The sequence below is a fragment of the Ursus maritimus genome, unplaced genomic scaffold (genome assembly GCF_017311325.1).
Source record: "Ursus maritimus isolate PB19 unplaced genomic scaffold, ASM1731132v1 scaffold_1, whole genome shotgun sequence".
Taxonomy (NCBI): domain Eukaryota; kingdom Metazoa; phylum Chordata; class Mammalia; order Carnivora; family Ursidae; genus Ursus; species Ursus maritimus.
Genome location: NW_024423343.1, coordinates 11,983,599 through 12,002,793, shown reverse-complemented (window position 1 = coordinate 12,002,793; position 19,195 = coordinate 11,983,599). Strand labels below are relative to the sequence as shown.

Below are 19,195 nucleotides of genomic sequence, written 5' to 3'. Positions count from 1 at the left end.
TTTTTTTTTTTTTTTTTTAATTAAATTCTGTACTTTGGGACACCTGGGTGGCTCAGTCGGTTAAGCATCTGCCTTCAGCTCAGGACACGATCCCAGCGTCCTGGGATCGAGCCCCACGAGGGAGCCTGCTTCTCCCCCAGCTTGTGCTCGCTCTCTCTCTCTTTCCCTCACACTCTCTCTCTGTGTCAAATAAATAAATAAAAATCTTTTAAAAAAATAAATAAATTCTGTACTTTTATTAGACACCAAATCATTCCTTGTTGAAAAGATGTTGCAAGGACAAAACTCAGAAATTTGTCCAGGAAGCTTCCCGAAGCCCAGGGATCGGTCTTTTAGCCTTACTAGAAGCCTTGGGAGCAAAGATGCAGAACGCTGAGGCCCACCTCGTGAGCCCTCACGGGGCAGCTCGGTCCTCCCCAGAGCAGCGGTCTCATACATGTGCATTTCAGCAGAGAGGCAGGCATTGCCGAGGTTTTCCACGCTGCTTCCCTGAAAACCGATACTTCTAGGCTTCACTGCTGGCTCAGGACATGAGGTTAAACTTAGAATCAAGCTGAGTCCTGTAGCAAACTACACCACCTAACCAGCAGGGGTGTGAACCTACAGACAATGCCAATTCTCAACTCTCAGTTTTATCTTATTTATTTTTAAAGATTTATTTATTTTAGAGCGAGAGAGCACCAACGAGGGGGGGAGGGGCAGAGGGGGAGAATCTTTCAAGCAGACTCCATGCTGAGCAGGGAGCCCCAGACCTGGGCTCGATCTCATGACTCTGAGATCATGACCTGAGCTGAAACCAAGAGTCCGACGCTTAACTGGCTGAGCCACCCAGGCGCCCTTTAACTCTCAGTTTTAATGAGCAAAGCAGGGTAATAAAACCAAACTGTCCAGGTAATTTAAAACAACATAATGGCTTTGGAATGTGTTTCGGTATTAATTTGGCTTTAGTTGTAACTGAGGTTAGGCCAGTACAACTATAGGGGGCGCTATTTATACCACTGTCTGTGTGAAAACAGCCCTGTGTACAGCGCCATACACAGTTTGGTGGTTGTGTTTATTTAAGTCATTCTAAACCAGTTACCAAGAGCTACGCCTCAGAAAAAGCTGGAAATTATCCATTTTATCCCTGATACTTGCCTATGTAATTTTTTCCAGCCACCTTGGCCACCCTGGTCAACTGCCATTCACAGTTTTGCTTCTTATCAAACACAAAGTTTTGCTTCTTAACAAACCTTATACTGAATACAGGCTGGTTGAGGTTTCAAAGAGCTTTCTTCTTCCCACAAAGAATCCAAACTGTGGATGATACAGGTTGTAACGTTCGAACAGAACTAAGATTTTATAGGTATTCCGATAAACCCGAAATTCTCCAAATCCAAGGAATCTGCCCAAGGAAGCGTAGTCTAACCTGATTCAACTACGAACCACGAATCTTGAATAACTGTTTCATGACTGTAATTTAGAAATTATGACAGAGCCGTAAGCATGGTCATGAATAGAGGTTGCCAAGTGCTATTACTTTCCATCATAAACTATAGGAAAATTAAAGTTTCTCATTAATTTTAGCAAAGACCCCTGTACTGGATACCGGATCACACAGGTACGTCATCCTGATTATCCAAGAAACATATAAAAGAGGACTAGGATGATCAATCAATACGAAGGGCTGACCTGTAGCCCTGTATCTAGCCAGGCCTTACTCACTACAGAAACACTCTAAACACAAGCTAGAAAGCTCCCTAAGGTTCACTTTCTTTCAACAACTGGCAGTCATTACTTTCCAGAAATGACACATTCAAATTTGGTATGACTTATTCATTTAGTTAAGTTTTTAAAAACCTTGCTCTTAGTGACTATAAAAAGGCACTATCACCATTTGAAGGTGTCATCCTGACTTGGAATCATGGTCCAGGATTCTTTGGGACGTCATTGCAGATGTCACATTGAAGACACACAGCTCATGCCTGTGGTACAACCATCTAAAATGCCATGAGACCCTAGAAATGCACAAAATAACTAAAGAGCAATCAAAACATAAGTTTTACCTACCATCTCGACCTACAATCTCTATGGAAACAACTCAGTTCTGCTCTTACAGCTCAAAAGCAGCCTATAAAGAAACAGGGTGGCTCTACCCCCATAAAACTATAAAAGACAGGCGACAGCCAGATTTTAGCCCAGAGGCTCTAGTTTGTCAACTCCTTATGTACTGTAAAGTAGAATTACATATTTTACTGTAAGTCAGGAATAAGAAGACAAAGAGGACTGCACATAAAACCCAGAGCAGCTCAGAGTAACAACCCTGCGAGTACGAACACCTTTCTAATGCAAGGGATCAGGCAAGCAAACAGCTAACGAGGAGTCTGTCAAGGATAAACATCTATTTGTTATTCTTACAAAATATTATAATACTATTTTGATCACCCAGAAGACAGTATGACTAACTTAGAGCAGTTGTGTGTCATTACCTTCCTTGAGATGCTTTTTTAATTTTTTAAAGATTTATTTATGTATTTGAGAGAGAGAGGAGGGACAGAGGGAGAGGGAGAATTTCAAGCAGACTCCCCACTGAGTGCCGAGCCTGACATGGGGCTCGATCTCATGACCCTGAGATCATGGTCTGAGCAGAAATCAAGAGTCGGATGCTTAACCGACGGAGCCACCCAGGCGCCCCTCTTCTTTTTAAATGCTTTCATAGTAAAGAATGTACAGTAATTTTCTCAATGGAAAGACAAAAGGAGAAGAGACAACACCCTTAAAGGCAAGGAAGGAAAATGGCTAGCGTAAGAAATACAAGAAGTGGAGAAAATGTATGGCTGCGAACCTTACACTGGAGGGTCTTGTTAGTTTTAACTCGTCATTGCCTAAACATTTCCCATACCATCCTATTTTGGGTTCCTTTTTATTCAAATTACTACATTTTTGGGGTTTTTCTTTTTATACCATGGTGCGGTTTCTTCGGTCCTGAAATTATGCAAGATTCTGAGAGTCCTGTATTAAGGCTCTCTGGAAGGCTGCTATCCACATTTCTGACAAAAATATTACAAACAAAATCCACAAAAAGTGCCATAGATGCCACATCTCAGATCCCAGTGGTTACCCCCTTTAATGCCAACGTGAAAATGAAATGAGCACTCCAGAGAGCTGGAATTTCAAGGGTATTTTTAAAAAAGATGCCATCTGCTTTCCAAAAGAAAAGCAGCAAGATAGTTTTCTTCTTCTCTAGCGCCAGCAATCCAAAATATTAGATTTGCTTTCTAATGGCCAAGGTATCAACATTTTTGTGGTCTTTTTGTCTTGGTTTCGATGATATAAGCCAAGTTTTACTCCATCTGGAATTATTCATTATCCTCCCAATAATTCCAAATCCACTTCAAATGTCATCAAAAAAGACCCTACATAAATGTTCCATTCACAAAAACTTCGACTTTTGAATCAAATTTCTCTTGAGCAATACCCAAGCTACCATTCCCTTCCTTGTCAATACCAACAATGAGCCTCAGGGCGTTAATATGTCCTATTTCGTATAATAATCTTTAGATCAATCACTTAGTCATCAGGGCTTCAAAACTCATCTGTATCAGTGTTTTACAGTAAATGAATTTCAAATAGCAATAAAACGAAAATCCCTATACGCAACTCTGTAGTCCATGCCAAATGATGAAAGATAGAACATGGGTAAACTTGAACAGCACACAATCCAATACCATTTCATCTGAAAATACTCCATCTGAAAATAAATTTTAAGGTTTCTCCCTCTACCAGATTTTCTAAACAATATTTTGCTTTTGCTTTCACTGCACTAATAAAAGTATGTGTTCGCTTGGCAGTAACACAGAATCACCAGAAGAATGTGACAAAGAATCAGATTTTAAAATATGGATTTTTAAATTCCTAGGGAAAGTACTCCATAAGCCTGAAACAAGAAGACCGGGAAAAAGAGAAAGAACGAATGAGGACACTGTGATGCATCCAGAAGAAGGAGTTAAAAGCAGATCTCGGCGGTCATCTGCGGCATCATTTCCATACACAAATGATGCTACAATTTATCCTTGGTGTTGCAGGTCTTAAGGTCTGGAATGCTCATTTCTGTGTGAGCAGATCAGAAACTGGTCAGCTGCCTAACTGTTTGTTTTCTACAGGACACTAATTGAGTGCTCCCTGAGGACCTCACGGCATCATCACACTGAAGTAGTGGTTATGGGAATGCCATCAATAGAGTGCTTAGAACTCTACCAAGCAAACTTCGTTTCTTGGTAATTCTCTTCAGAGCCAAGAAAATCTGTTTATATTTTCATCTCCTTCCCCTTGGATGATATCCCTATCTAGCCCAATCTCACACTCTGGCTTCATCGATTCACATTCCTTTCTTAGGAAAAAAATCTACTCTTAATTCACCTCCTTCAGGAAAAATGCAGTTGAGCTGAAATAGGAATTAGACATGAGACAATAGCCTTAAAATTTTAAATTTTATCTACTAGCCAGTAGCAAGCTTTTCATGAATGGCTATTTGTTGTCAGACAATCGTCTTTAGAAGCTCCTCTCTATGAACTGATCCATATCCAGCTGGAAGGGCCAGGAAGAATTTTTATTGGGACCCTGTGGAATTGGCAACGTATTTGTGTTTTCTATAAAGTTGGCTAGCATCACTCTGTTCCAACGAGTTTTTAAAAACAACCCAGGAGCACTAATGGTCTTTCTTGGGCTCACAAGAGGGAAGTATCCTGGCGTTTTCCTACCTGCCTACTCAACAACGAGGAACTCCAGGTTCTGTTTTGCAAAATTTGGGCAGGAAAAGGGAAGGGCTCCCCATGACTGTCTTATGTCACATGCATAAAATAAATACACAGAATGTCTTTATCAGCTGAGCATAACTGGTACCAGAAAAAGGCCATTTAAAAAAGTGAAATCCACTTAAAAGAGGGAGCCCATTTTTATAGTAAAAAGCACTTTGACGGAATTTTATGTCGGAAAACTAAAATATTATAAATATTAAAACTAAAAATATATGGGAAAAGCTATCTTACCTATCTTTAACAAAATATAAGTCAGTTGCATCTACCGGCAAAGTCTTAGAATGTAAAAGTGTGATCAACGTGTTCATTTTTTGGACTACTTTCCCTGAACATTTCATCTTTGAGTTCTGTGGTTTTCATAGAACAATCATAAAAAAAGATCACATCTATAGAAATAGTCAAATATTTATCCATCTCCCCATGGGCCTCTCTTAGTCCTGTATTTTTACCATTCCCTAAAGGAGTCATCATCTTTTTGTTTTTGTTTTGAAGATTTATTTATTTTAGAGAAAGAGAGGGGGGGGGGGCAGAGGGAGAGTATCTCCCGCAGACTGGGAGCTGAGCGGGCCGCTGGAAGTGGGGTTCGATCTCACAGCTCTGCGCCGAGATCAAGAGTCCGATGCTTAACTGACTGAGCCACCCAGGCGCCCCAGGAATCAACAGCTGGCTCATCTGATTCCGCTAGATCTGTACTTGTCACTGACTACTTGGGAATCCCAGCGGTCCTTCAGCATCATTTTCACGGACTTCATGAAATCCTGCATCTTTTGCAAAATTTACGTTTTCAAGGTTGAACAAAACTGAGGGAGGTAGCCGTCCCTGGTCATAAGTATGGAGAGATAATCAGCAAAAGAAGATTCTAGAAGTGGCTAGTTCATTAGTGAATATTTTTATCGCTTCCACTTCCCTGCTAAAACCTGACGACTGCAGGACCTCAGCTAACGAAGATCACTCTCCCCCTGCCTCGCACATAGTCAGGGTCTCATCGACCCGCAAGCGTGTCCCCACGAAACCACTAGAGCCAGCTGTCCAGAGTAGCTCGGAACAAGAATGATCACAGAATGAACACCTAAAAGCAAATGGCGTATCAAAAACATCATTGAAAGCGAACTCTGCCAACATTTTCCAGGAAGTAGGTAAAATCCAGTTAAAAAACAACAAAAAAGCAATAAAAGTCAAAGCTAACTCACTCGACCCGACTAGTGCCATATGTTTCCATTATAGCTCTTAAATGTCACAGAAAAAAAAAAAAAAAGCTCTGAAATGGAGGTGTTAGAGCAGACTCGGATCCAGCATACAGGAAGATTAAAGGATTAAAATGAACTAATACTGTACTTCCTAAAACATACAGACTTCTACTCAGTGCCAGTCCACTGGCAGCCAAGTGTTATCAGCAAGCCTAAATTTGGATCTCATAACCTAAAAACCACTTAAGATAAAAAGAGGGCTGAAATAAGTGTGAGCCCTAACAGGGCCAACATGCGAACGGGTCATGGCAGGTGACACGGATTCCAAAACAAAATGACAGTTCAAAACTGGGTTCTAGTACTTACAGCTAGAATGCTTGTTGGAGGCTTCAATCGATGATCCCACCCCAGAAGGAAGGGCCCTTGCCATTCTTTATAGAATAATTGTGATCTGGCTGGAAAGGAACCAGAGTCGGGGTGTCTTGCAAGGAATGTGTCAACAATCACTAGGTGGGCGGCCAAGCATCCAGACAGCCCTAGAAGGAAGACTAAACTGTAGGCACAATATCCCCAGGGCCTGGTTTGGTCCACAAGCATTTCGGCAGCCTGGGCAACATGGCAAGATAAAGATGAAATCTCCTTGAGGTACGCCCAGAATATGCCTGCCTGAGTGATGCTAGGAAGGAATCGATGAAAATCTAGGTCAGAGGTGGCTTTCGTTCATAGAAGAGGCTCCAGCTGATTGGTCTCAATCAAAAGTGAAGATGTGGGGAATAAGAAATTGTACAGAAGAACTCCAGGTGGGCCTGCAGGGTGGTCCTGGTACAGAAGCTAACCTTCTAACTGGGCTTCCCATTTCACTTAGAATGGAATACAAACTACTCAGCATGACCTATCAAGCCCTCCAAAATCTGGCCCTCACCTGCTACTCCAGTAGCTTCTGCTACCCCTCTCTCTGCTGTTCCAGATGAACCAGAATATGCTAGAATTGTTCTCTTTGCAGAACTGCATCTGCCACTCCTGAGAACACTCTTCACCAGTCACATGGCCTTCTCCCTCACTTCACACAGGTGTTTGCTCAAACCCTTCCTTTCTGACTACCCTTCTCAGAAACAACCCACCCTCCCCCTTCTTCTCCATCACTTTACGCTACTTAATTTTTCCTGGTAGCTCTTAGTCCCTGAAATTACGTACTTCTGTTTACTTGTTTATCATTTGCCTCTTTCCACTAGGATAATATGTACTCTATGATGATAAAAACCTAATTCTGCCTACTGGACTCTCCATCTTCCAAAGAAGTAGCTGGGTACACAGTAGCCACTCAACAAGTAAATACCTATGAAATGAACGAATGGACATAAACGAGTTGCATGGATACAAATATATTTTATGAAATAATGAAATAATAATGAATATAATAAGCAAATAACCATTGATAAGATGAAAATAAACCAAACCAAAGCCAAAGGGCTAATCAAAGATTTAGGTGTTTGTGGACCAGAGGGTATGTCAAGAGTTGATGAGGTAAAATTGCCTTGCGTACTCCCCTATATTTGCTAACCTCAAAATCCATTTGAAAGTAGGCGTTGGCTGTTACCAAAACAATCTGGAGGCCCTTGTAAAGTCACCAAGATCCTGATTCTTCTTTAAAGTCATCAGAACTGACTGAGACAGGATAGATGTCCCTACCTGCAACCTAGTCCCCAACAATGTCCTAACGCTTCTTTGCGTAATGGGACCACTCATGTTCTATGGATTTTATGTGACTATGTTCATCATATTTCGTTGTTTTTTTTTTTTTTAAGATTTTATTTATTTGACAGAGAGAGACACAGCGAGAGAGGGAACACAAGCAGGAGGGGTGGGAGAGGAAGAAGCAGGCTTCCCGCTGAGCAGGGAGCCCGATGCGGAGCTCGATCCCAGGACCCTGGGATCATGACCTGAGCTGAAGGCAGATGGTTAATGACTGAGCCACCCAGGCGCCCCTGTTCAATATATTGCAAATAGTTTATGCATGTGGAAAGACAATCAGAACCTAGAAACTGATACTAGAATTCTCCTAATTCAACTTTACCACTATCACCAAGTTACTCTGTGGCCACAAGTATGCTCTTAAAGCACAGAAGACATGCAAAAGATTGCAATCAACTGAGCACACTCAGGAAAGAGCCATGAACAAACAACAACACTGAAGACAATTAGGACACCAGCCATTGCCCAGCCAAGAAGGGACACTGGCCATGCGGGACATGGACACTAAAATCAGGACAGCCTAGGTTCAAACGATTAGTGACTAAAAGGAAAAGAAGTTCAAGCCAAACTGCCCAGAGTGTCTTCAGAAAGTCCAAACACCAGGTCAAAACAATGCAGGCCCCCAGCACCCCATGGGACCAGAGAGCCATTTCTGGGCCTGTCCTTCTAGCCACCCAGCTTATGGATGGAAGACCTCCACATGCAAGGCATACCATCTTAGGCCTCCTGAGAGTTTCACAGGAGGCTCCAGACTTCACTTCCAATCTAAAAGCAACAACTTATCAACCCATTATTACAACATCAAAGTAGTTTAACAAAGCGAGCTTTCTAGTGGGAACAGGGGAGATAGTAGGGAAGGACTCCTCTGTCATTATGTTCAGGAAACGCTTTATCTATGGCTGCAGGAAAACAGGTCCATATAAAAATAAGTCATAAGCCAATGAAATAAGAGTCTTCCGACTTTTCTGAATGAACTAGGGGCTATTCATTGATAACAAGCATGCATTTGTCTTAGTGAAGACATATCATCCATTGACTGCCTTACTGTTATCTAAGGTATGGCCTTCCAAGTTATATAAAATACAGCATCACTGTTTTCAGGGCTCCTATCTCCTCCCCTTTGTGGGCAGAGCACTGCAAGTACTTCCTCCCCCAGAAAGGAAACAGGAGGTTGAAAAAAGAGCACTAATAAAGTCCTAGGAGTCATAAATGCATTTTTAAAACTTTATGGAGAGGGTTGACGAAGTCAAGGATACAGGCAGTTAATTACCAGTGCTCATAAATTATTTTCATAGATGGCTAATAATCAAACACTCTGCATATAAAAGAGGAAACTGCATTTAACAAGCAATCTTTTAAATCCTTTAATTATTCTCATAAATTTACAATTTTTTCCTAAACATATCTTTGAAAATCTGAACGCTTCTGGCCCAATACAAGTTTTCAAAACTACTTCAAAAACAAAAATTAAAACTAAATCTGAGTGTAGTCCACTTCGCTTCTTTGATAAACTGATGATCATGCATTTTGCCCATTCCCTCCGTCCGGCTGGATTTTCCCTGAAGAGTACGAACCACCATCTGAAATACACATATCTGCTTAGTGTCTGTCCCATCAGAGTACATACTCCATGAGGGCAGATGCCCTTATTCCTAGCACCCAAAACAGTACCTAGGAATATTCCTAGCACCCAAAACAGTATCTGTTCGTTTATTTGAGGAACAAATAAATGCACAACTACATCTGCAACACATACTCTCTGTACACATATATACGTGAGAATGTAACATGAGTAACATTTATAAATATAAAATTGACACAGCATTCCATGCCTATCCATCCTTATATAGTCTAGCATGGGGGGAAAAGCATCAAGCTGGAGATATATTAGGATTCTTTGCTGACTCTACCATGAAATAGCTGTATCATCTTGAGCAATTTACTTAACTTCTCTGGGCCTGAATTTATTTATCAATAGAATGAATGTTTTAAGTGTTATCATCTTTAAGGACACTTCCAGGCCTAATATTTTTCACGATAAATTCAAAGATTCATAGAAGGTTCACATAATCCATTCTACATAAAACAAAATAGCAAAAGAACAAAAATTCTAACTTCTGACCTCTGGGTAATTATAAATCATTAATTAACTATGGTCAGTGGCTAGCTACCAAACCGTTGCATGAATTTCACTCCTCCTCTAACCTCTTTGTTCTTCTCATTTTATCTCTATTTTGTTTTTCCTTGACCAATGAAGCCAATGCTCTGAAATAATTCTGGAACACAAATAAGCCTAGCGAGCCACTGAAATAATTGTTTGGGATAGCTGGCTAGTATCATACACTTGAACACAGGAAAGAGGGCCCAGCTGTGAACTCCTCCACAAGCCATGTGTACCCTATCATCATCATCCTGCCCATAAACCTGTGACCTCGACAAGCGCCAAGTCAGGACCAAGAATGAGCTCACATCTGAACACTCACACAGAAACATGGCACCCTATAAAATCACGGCACAGCCAACACTACAAAAAGTCATTCCGTAAGAGCAAGCGTGAACTAGGAGATGATTTAACTGGTTCGTACTCTCCAAAGCTGCCTTTTTTTTGGGAAAAGTACATTGCATCATCTAGAGTCTACGTTAAAGAGTCGATCTAGCTCCTTCACTTAAATCAGTGAGTCATGCTGTTGACTTTCCTTTACCCATCTCTTCAAGATGGCCGTCCCTTCTACCTGGCACAGCACGTAACACCGGATCTCTTGGGCAAAGAGGGCAGAGACTCAAGAGTAAAGACATTTATCAACAAGAACTTTGTGGAAGAAAACATTCAATGTGACCCAGTAATACTTTTATTTTCCGTATTTGGCATATAATTAAATCCATAGGAACTATAAAATGCATGTACGTACTTCCTTTTAAAATTTAATAAATACGTTTCAGTCTTTAATCCTGATTTATACTTACAGCTTATAAAATAATTTAGCCCATGTGTAGAACTTTGATTTTTCTACGCCAAGCTAATAAATGCAACCCAGTTCCCTTGAATTTAACAGTACAACAAACTCCTACTTCATGAAACAAATATCTGAACTAGAGAGTCAACGTTGACGCATCTTTCTGTTCCGGCACTCAATCACGATACAGTCATCCTGCCAAGAAATCTAGGTAGCGGACTGAATTTGAAAAATATTTTTAATAAGGAAGGAACATGCACCAAAAGCACCCTTGTGTTCTGAGGGCGAAAGGGGAGTGGTAGGAAGTGAGCGGAGCCACTATAAACCTCGGGCTCAAGATGAAACTCCCAGTTCTTAACTGTACTTCCATAAATTCCTTCGCTTGCTCCTTGGGACAACGCTATCAGATAGATTGGGGAAATAGTACTACCTCTAATTTTATGAACCAGAAAACTAGGTCAAAGAAGCGTAGATCCCAGGAAGTGGCAGAATCAGGAATAAAATCCCTACCTCCTCTTTCCTTACCCATGCTGGTTCTACCATGTGCAATCGTTGTGTGCATTACTCGACCTTTCGTATGCAACAGTCAACCCAGTCTTGCATTAACACGAACCTGGAATGGATGCCATATGCACACACACAACAGATGGAGCCAAAGGGATGAGCCAACAGTGGTAGACAGTTTTTCTCTGAGCCTACACCAAATACTATTGAGTGGTAGGAAATACAAGAATCTTCTCGACACCGGAAAAATCATGCTAGTAAATTCTCTTCGCCCCACCCCCCACCCCCAACATTTGCCTTTTTTTTTTTTTTTTCCGTTTTTAATCCTCTTATAGGTGCTGATTACAAGAAAAGAAATCTTGGGATCAGGAAAGCAGAACCGAAACCTAAAGCTTATCATAGTGATAAGAATACTTACACAGGAAGCAATAAATTACCACTGCTTCCTGTTTTAAGTATTCTTATCTGTAGGGCACTAAATTTTTTCACCACAGAACCTCACATTTAGGACACTTCCCAAAATAGAATCTTCTGATCTTCAGCTGTCAGCTGAAGTTGCTTCATAAATAGCCCAGTGTGTATACTCTGGAGGGTTGCTAACACTCTAAATGCAAATATAGTCCGGTCAGACCAATTCTTTTTAGACTCTGGTGACAATCTGGAATGTGCAACATCAAGCAGCCCCAGAAACTCTATGGAGGACACCATGAATGTCTCTTGCCAATGACCTATGCAACACTGCTTGGATATTTCTGGATATTTTGAAATCATGGCCATTAGCAGATATACATTCCTATTTTTAATATAAGGTTCAAAAAGAACGTAAGATTTGCTTTAGGTCGGTTAATTTTTAAACGGTTTTAAAAATAACTTTTATCCAGAGATTCATTTTGGTGAAAAGGATACGTTTCAAGAAACCCGAGCCCTGTATTTTAAACAACTTTTCCAGAGGCTTTCATAGCCAACAAGTACAGGCAACAAAACTGATTATAAGGGAATGTTGAAAAATTACACATGTAACCCAAGGTTAAATATATGGAGAAAACACACGCACGCGCGCACACACACACACAGATATAAAAGACGCCTAGCTGTAATCTTTATGACCTAATATGTCAGGAATGCCACTGCCAGAAACACAAGTTGAGACAATTTCAGAGACAGAGAGACAGAAAAAAAATCAATGTCTGTGTTTTCAAAGGAAAAAAAAAAAAGACTGTATAGAATGAGACTATGGAGCACAAATGACCTGGATTTTATTTGTCTTTTGTGTCCTAGTGTTTGAACAAAACATCTGTGCCTTTATGGCCCCCTTGTCACTCCCTCTGCTGATTACCTGCCCCACAGCACACCCACTTCCCCAGGGCTAGAAAGGGGTCTGTCTCCTCTCGGTCAATGGCAGCCACCCCAGGGGAGAGTAGCCTTAAGGCAGATTACACCTTGTACTTAGTAAATGCTCAAAACACAAAACAAAACAAAAACTCAATGATGTTGAAAGACTCTGTATAAATATGATCTTCAAGCCCCTTTCAGCCAATTGCTAAGTAGCTGCCTTTTCTCATGCAAAGGTGATCAGCGTGAATGATCAGCATGAATTCACCACTGAGTGGCCCCTTTATAATTATAACAATTTCCTACAGTCCAACAAGGAAAGCCCTGTCCCCAGGTGACAAATTCGGATGGGGATGAACCCTGTGGCTGCCTCACAGGACCCACCCCGTGCCCGGTGCCGGCAGGAGTGTGTGCCTAGTGCCAGATTCCCACTGTGTGTCTAGAGCTGATGACGGCCAGGCTCAAATGAACTGTGTTCACTTGATTCCCAGAGACTGGGAAGTCAGGTATGCAGAGGCAAAAGGAAGATTTTATAAATATCGACCATGAGGCAAGATGACAAAATAATTTTTTTAAAAGACTCCCAGTAGAAGGATTCAAATAACATGGTTTCAAAACATCCAAACAGCCAGGTCCTTCCCGGAAGAGGGCTGAAACGGACTCGCACTCACAGAGGCTCCAAGGGGATGCAAAAATCTGTAACGTTCTGCTGTTACTGCACAACTCAACACTGACATAGAGCAGATTAAAATGGGAAGAATGTGGACAAATCAGGAAGCAGATCTCCAGCTGTACCCTGGGTTGGTCTGAAACACTCAACTATAGAACATTGGCCAATTGTGGGGAGGAAAAATTGTGGAAAATTTTATAGGTCTTGGAAAGAACCACAAAACTGATTGCAGGTTTGAGAAATCAGAATGATGAGTAAAACCTAAAAATGGTTAATATTAAGGGAAAACTGAGAGCTCACTTCATGGAGGTCTTCGAACGCATGTAGGGAAACAGCCCATAAAAGGCCATTGGGCTAGATATACAAACCGGGGTATATCCACACAATGGAATACTACTCAGCAGTCAAGAGAAAAGGAACTAATCAAGCCACAAAAAAACCTGGATGAATGTGAAGTGCACACTGCTACATAAAAGAAGCCAGTCTGATAAATGTACATATGTATGACTCCAATTATATGCCATTCGGGAAGAGGCAAAGCTGCAGAGATGATCAAGGGATCAGTGGTTGCCAGAGGCAGGGGAGAGGGAAAGAGGGTTGCATAGGGAAACACGGGTGATGTTTTGTGTGGGGAAACTATTCTGCATGAGACTGTTGTAGCAAACACATGATATTAAGCATTTGTCAAAACGTAGCGCATTCTTTGGCGCAAAGAATAAACCTTATGGACACAAATTTTAAAAAATCATTAAGAGGTCAGTGAGCACAGGTGGAACATAGAATGTGACAGAAGAATCGAAATGTATCACAAATGTACAAAACTACCTCACTGAAGGGGGCAAAGGAACAAGGTGCTAACCAAAGTGTAACTTTGGAAATGAGGTGAATCTGTAAGACTTAAGGCAAAAGAAACTGTATGTAAGCACCACGCTCTGGTTGATAAAGTTGTTTCCTATAGGGCATAGCTTAACAATTCTGGAAGCGTTCTGTGTATGCATGCAGTTGCATTGAACAAGTAAGTAAATGGATGGAGGAGGGTGACAGCCAAGTTTCTCACTGTGGGAGTGGGAAGTGACAGATAAACAAGGGGAAACGCTAGAATAATCCATATGGAAATCCATTAGAGTTAAGAGACATCAGTATGAACTTAGTAGAGATACAGATGGTTACATATAGAAATATTTATAGATATGTGTATACATGTGACGTAGCATACACACATGTATTTCCTTGCTCTGACAACTGAGAGGGCAGAAAATAAATGACACCCCAATAGCAACAAACACGCCTAGTGCCAATATGTGGGTGTCTAATACAATTCTCCAATAAAAGGAACCAGGGCCTCTTGGAGAAACAGAAGATTCCAGGACTGGGGCAGGAAACAAATAAGATGATCCCAGAGCATCTTATAGTATCAGAAAGTAAGGAAATGCTTAAAAAAAATACTACTGAATTAAAAATGAAGGAGGGGCACCTGGGTGGCGCAGTCAGTTAAGCCACAAACTCTTCGGTTTCAGCTTTAGGTCAAGATCTCAGGGTCCTGGGATCAAGCCTGAGTCAGGCTCTGTGCTCAGTATGGAACCTGCTTGAGATTCTCTCTCTCTCTCTTTCCTCTGCCCCTCCCCACTTTTGTGCACTGGCAAGCACGCACATGCACTCTCTTTCAAATAAATAAGTAAATCCTTAAAAATGAATGACAAAACAAGTCTGCTTGAAAAAACATTCTACAAATATTCATGACTTCTGCTACCTGGTTTTCAAGCACCTTTAAACTTCCTGGACATTTTAAAGAACCCCAAATTGGGGGCACCTGGCTAGCTCAGTTGGGCAACTTGGTCTCAGGGTTGTGAGTTTGGGCCCCACACTGGGTGTAGAGATTACTTAAAAATAAAATCTTTAAAGAACCCCAAATTGTAACTGTTTTGGGTGCATTTTTTTTTATCAAAAAGTTGGATGATGGAAAGTTTCTTTCAGAGGAACTTGACTCTGTAATTTCAGCAAATGAATATATATTGTATTTGAAACCCGGAAAGTCATATCCAGTTTAATTATCATTTCTAATCACTTATGAAACGTTTTATGTTTATGGCTATTTTCTTCTAAGAATTTGTTTAAATTCATTTCCAGCCTTATCTCCTCTTTTAGCAAACTGACTAGTAACAATACCAAGGTTGTTATGATTTCCTGTTTTATCTTCTGCACATTTAAACATAGTCATTATGTTTTATTTTTTAATTTGTTTTTACAACCTTACTGTCCCTTAAGTCGATTTTATATGTATGTTTAAATCTTTGGATAAAATAAAATTTATATACCCAATTAAAAAAAAAAAAGACAGGGGCCATCACTTGTCACCACTACCAAAAGCAGAAAGAGGGAAATGCTCTCCCTTGACAATAAGGGATTTAAGTTAGTTATAAAGACATTTCCTCACCATAAAAGCTTTAAACCACTAGAAAGAGTTACCTCAAACTGTGGGATTTCCTCTTGTGGTATATGGATCCAACAGGATTATGCCTGAAGATCCCTAATAGTAAAATAAACAACAATATCGAAATAAAAGCTTTTTATATAAGAGTAGTTTCAAGATTGTGGTCTTTCCTTGCAAACATTTTGAACAAGGAATAAATGTCGAGAAAAGCAAACATACTAAATACTTTTCCAACAGAATTTCAGACAAAATTTCAGAAATGATGGGTATTACACATTACTAGTTTTGCATAATAATGCTCAAAAGAAAAGCCTTAATACCCAGTGAAAATTACTAACCTCAATGCTGCAACATAAGCTATGATTCATGATACCAACACACACATGTGGCCATACTGTGCCAATCCCCATGTTTTCCAGGGCCCCCCCAGAGGTATCACATACTCTTCACCCTCTTTCCCTAGTTGTCATCTGTTCCAGATCCTGGCTTTACATGTGAGACCATCTCTTCCAAGCAGACACATATCAATTTCAACCCTTACTTCCTTCTCTCTCATATACTGCCCCATTACAGCAGAAAAAATGTGACTTTGCTCCATTTATGAGTCACAAGGTAAACTTAATCATAACTGATAAGCCATGCAGAGTACACATGACGTACTTACAACCAGGCAAAGGAATTGTGATGAATTTTAAGGTAAAAGCGTATGTACAAATCAATGTTGTCAACCTCTCCAGTCCACGACGTGGGCCAGACACCCTTGTCCTGTCTCTCAGTGGGTCTCATTTGTCTTCTGGGGAAGCTGATCCTTGACAGCCTTCTCCCTCAACCAGTCCCTAAGAAAAGAAGCTCTATGAGGGCCTGAATTAGTGTCTTTTTTCTTTACATTTGCTAACTCCAGAACTTAGGAATATGCCTGGTACTCAGCAGCAACTCACTAACTCCTTGCTGCATTAATGAACCAGAACATTCTCTCATGTCTGGTCTATAAACATTTGGCTCGTTGGCAATTGCCCACCACTATCTTTACGACCAGTTATGATTTCTTCATATGTCCAGGTTCAGTAATTGCAGCAGCTTAATTATGGAATGAGCAGAAAAACTGGAGACAAGTACCCACCAAGTGGGAGGAAGCAGTAGCGAAGTTAAAAACTCTCTGTCCTCCTGCATGGAATATGATTCTGGTCTACAGATAAATGAAGTGCTGGCATACTTCCCATACTGTGGTTTAAAAACATATGGTCCCACATTCATTCATTCAGTATCTACAACAAACAGTATCTACCAAATGCCAAACTCATTGCACTAAGCATTCGAACTTAGTCAACCACGCTGGTGGAGAGAGAAATAGCCTAGCTTGATACCAGACGCATACCTGCTAGAAAACACTACTAAGTTTTAGAAAGGAGCATACATGTCAAATGACTGCCAGGGGCCAGGAAAACGGAAATCCTCTTTAAAATAAAATAGAACACATTTATATTACAGATGTTGGGGAGTTGTAGGGTTTTAGAACAAAGGGTGACAAATGCTTTGCTATGTGTCACATTGCTTGGATTTTACATTTTAGCTTAATACTTGAAATATCAAGCAATATTTAAGAAGACTTGCTATCAGATAGAATACACATTCTATCACCGTGGCCGTCAACACAACCCCGCCTCCATGAAATGTGGAAACAGAACACAGGCAAACAAGACTCCTATCTTGGCAATTAGGTTCAACTTCCCAGACCAAGCTTAACACCGTAGCTAACAAGTGCCACAGCGGCAAAACGCACTCACGGAAATTTAATTCCTTTTCCCAGATCTTACTGGCACTTGAGTAGAGGGGCTAACTAGCAACCGTTAACTCAGGAGAAGAAAAGGCACGAGTACAGGGGATGAAAAGGGGACTCTCCGAATCACGCACGGAGTAACTGGCCTCCTTTTAAAAATAGAGGTAACTATGATACAATAATTATTTTTCAAATCATTTTCTCATCGCTTTTGGTATCTTTAAACCTCAGTGAAAACGCTAAGCTCTGACCTACATTTGTAAACTGCAGTTAACATCAGAACAACTCTACTAGTACAAGAAAAGGTGGTAAAGGACTGTTGGAAGCCGAGAAATAAATCTCCTCAAAACAAAGCAAAGTTTCCTTCAGTCTATAAGAGAATGGTTTGGGGGAAACAGAGGAAGTATTCCAGGATTTCAGATGCAGGAATGATGCGGTTGTAACTAATTTCATCGAAGCTTCCATTTCTAGTCCTATCAGATGGCAAGAACTCCTGTCATTTTGTTTGATTCATGTGAAATCTGAATTTGAATTTGATTTTAAGATTTTATTTGAGAGAGAAAGAGCACACGAGCAGGGGGAGGGGCAGAGGGCTAGGGAGAAGCAGACTCCCCGCTGACCAGGGAGCCCAAAGACATGGGGCTTAATCCTAGGACCCCGAGTTCATGACCTGAGCTAAAGGAAGACCCTTAACTGATTAAGCCACCCAGGTGCTCCTTGAATTTGATTTTTAAAATATCCAGTGAATGAAATGGTTTGAGGTACCCAGAATATATCCACAGCATTGTTTCTGTTTGGGACTTTTCTAAAGCTATCCTCTGCCTTGATTCAACAACTATCCTCCAGACTGTTGATAAACAAGTTTTTAATTTGGCAAGGGTTACATGGGTCCTCTCCTCCTCAGACACTGGCATCTGCTCTCAATGAGCTCACAATTTTTATTAGCAGAGAGTGCTGGGAAATGAGTAATTAGAGCAAGGATGGGGGTTTCCATCCCCACAGGAAGGGGTAAACTTTTTGAAAGCAAGGAGGGAGAGAGGACAGTAGGTGTACTTGAACCCAGCCAATAACATACTCTAAATGTTTGATCATTTAAATGTATCGATTTTACAAATGCAAACACAATTTGACTTACTTCCCATAGAAATACCTTCTCAACTCTACAGAGCTAAGAACTCTTACCTTCCTAAATACTTCTGCCACTATTTTTTTTAAATAATATTCCCCAAGTCCCCCCCTCCAAACAAAGACCTAAGGTGTTCTTATCTAGTGAATAACTAGAAATCACCTCAACTGGGGTGAAGAGGGAGGAGTGGAATGGGGCTCCATTCTTACAGAAGAGACACATTAATTTAAATTGCACCTACCAGTAGCCATTGAATTAGATCGAATTGGGTGGCATGGGTTTTTGTTGTGTACTAGATAATGCAAAGACGCTTTCCAAGAGCCCAGCTAATACAGCATGGTGGGAAAAAGGCTTTGAAGACACAATAACATTCTTCCAGCTTTCAAGCTAGAGGCTAAAAGCAGGAACGAACCATTCCCTTTTCCGACTTGAGACACATTCCTCACCCAGTTCAAAGGCCCGAGAATCAACAAGCCTGTACACTGTCTGACGGCTGTCCCTTGTAGGAACTTGTGAGGGGCCAAAGGCTCAGGCTGCAAAATATTTTTAAAGACCTAGTTCTAGGAATGTAACCTTTTTTATTGGAATGCAGTTTCCACTCCCTAACCCTCCTCACCTCCAAACACACACACACACACACACACACACACACACACACACACACAC

The 19,195-nt window shown here is 40.9% G+C and overlaps 1 protein-coding gene across 2 annotated transcripts in view; it reads right to left on the bottom strand.

Moving 5' to 3' along the window:
* IRS1 (insulin receptor substrate 1) overlaps positions 1-19,195 on the bottom strand; it is a 57,692-nt gene that overhangs the window by 22,639 nt on the left and 15,858 nt on the right. Inside the window, exon 2 of one of the 2 annotated variants that reach the window (XM_040639734.1) lies at positions 9,138-9,315. The exons of the other annotated variant lie outside the window; for it this stretch is intronic. The gene's annotated coding sequence lies outside the window, so the exon portion shown is untranslated. Of the gene's footprint in view, positions 1-9,137; positions 9,316-19,195 lie in introns of those variants that run through there. 2 annotated transcript variants of the gene reach the window in all.